At 42.1% G+C, this 1,868-nt stretch overlaps 1 non-coding gene across 1 annotated transcript; it reads left to right on the forward strand.

Annotated features, from left to right (window-relative positions):
• Positions 1 to 428: 428 nt before the first annotated feature.
• TRNAD-GUC (transfer RNA aspartic acid (anticodon GUC)) lies at positions 429 to 500 on the forward strand. The gene has a single exon. It is a non-coding gene; the product is annotated as a tRNA-Asp (tRNA).
• The last annotated feature ends 1,368 nt before the right edge of the window (positions 501 to 1,868 follow it).

Consider the following 1,868-nt stretch of genomic DNA (forward strand, 5'->3'; position numbering starts at 1 on the left):
TGGAAACTTTAAACGCTTATAACTCCGTGTATACAAAACTTTGAGGTTCTAAAAGTAGGTTCCATTGGTTTCCTCGTGAAGCTCTCTGCTACAAGCACCCCTTCAAATTTAAAATGTGACGAAGTAAACATCAAAATTTGCAGTTTTTGTCAAAAATTTAATGTCCAACCTTTCTGATTGACTCGATCCACTGTGCGGCGCTCTTACTTAGCACGGCATATAAGTTCACGGATACAACGTTGAGCTGTGTCCAAAGACCATACTTTGAGATGGCTGCGGAAATACTCTCGAATGACCCACAAATTAAGTCGTAAAATGGTTCGTTCATTTATTTGGGAATATGCAGCAATTTTTCTAGCAAACTTACATTAGCATTGTACTTCTCATTAAAACTGAGATTTCTCAAATTCAGACACCGTATCCACCAGTCCTCGGTAGTATAGTGGTCAGTATCCCCGCCTGTCACGCGGGAGACCGGGGTTCGATTCCCCGCCGGGGAGGATTCGTTTTATAAACTCCATAACAGGTCCACTGTGAACTAAATTTTATTCCAAAAAATTCAAATTCCATCATAAATTGGACTATTCTTTTCCTCTGCAGCCCCGAAAAGCCCATGTAAATACAGAAGATTGCTATTGAATTCCAAAATGAAATAATCGCAAAAATGGTTCAATCATTTGAATTTCACGTCAACTTTTACAAACTAAGATTTTAGTAACACTCTACAACCTGATGATGTGCAACTTCAAGCTGAGAGTTCCCCTAAATGTTTGCCTCGCCTCAAGCCTTTATTTTTGCATCGTGTTATTGACCTGTACCGATGGAAAGTTAGTGTCTTGCACCAGCAGTACAGCTGTTTTTAACTAAGCTCATTTACTCAGTGTTGCACACCAACTAGATTTGGTGCCATAACACGCCAACCACAGCTGGTTGTAGCGGCAATTAGGGCACAGAATCAACTATTCGGAGAAAAACACAAATGTAGTTCAGCACCAAGTACACTGAAAAAAAGGTTGGTAGAATTGACCATTCCTTCACGCTGTATTTTACACAGCGTGAATTCAAAGTCGATTCTGCCAGAAGAATGGTTACCTGTACCAGTATATAATAACTTTTACCTTTTTTCTGGCAGAATTGACTCTGAATTCACGTTGTGTGAAATACAGCGTGAAGGAATGGTAAATTCTACCGATCTTTTCTCTCAGTGTAACCGCGGTCCAGTTGGTCGGGAACGCTGCCTTTTTTTGGGTCTAGTATAATCAAGTATCCAAAAAAGAGGTAATTTCTGCGCGCAAGTCTCTTGCTTCCGTGCGCTAAGGTACCTTCCCCGCGAGGGGTCACAAATACCCACATTGCGGCAGGGCCTTGAAGCGAGAGCCACCTCGACATCATGAATGGAAGGTAAGTAAGATCATTTGCTCCAGAAGGGTCTGCCGCATTGGATGTTGGATCTATGCTGCCGAGCCGAGGAAGAACGCCGTATGAACATTCGAGAGTTGCTAGATCTCCTCCAATAAAATGTTTATTTTTACGGAAATGTATGAATATCTTTTCTTGAAATGTTCAGGAACTTTAGGTGAACTTGCGAACAAAATTATTTAAAAAAACTGAAAGATAGATACTCATAAAACCAGGAAATTCGTGTTTTATCAAAGGAAATTTGGCAACGCCGGAGGGTTCATACGGTGTTTCTCCTCAGCACTGCAGCATGGGATGCCCTCAAAAAGCAGACCGGTTTGCGGGTGCGGGCTCAAAAAAAGAGACGAAAGCCGTGCGCATGCAGGAGAATCGGAATCAAGCGACTAGACAGAGGAGTCCAGAAAAACAAGACGTGAAAAAACGTCGCTCGGCTGATGAAAGGGCGTAAG

The sequence above is a fragment of the Bemisia tabaci genome, chromosome 6 (assembly GCF_918797505.1).
Source record: "Bemisia tabaci chromosome 6, PGI_BMITA_v3".
Taxonomy (NCBI): domain Eukaryota; kingdom Metazoa; phylum Arthropoda; class Insecta; order Hemiptera; family Aleyrodidae; genus Bemisia; species Bemisia tabaci.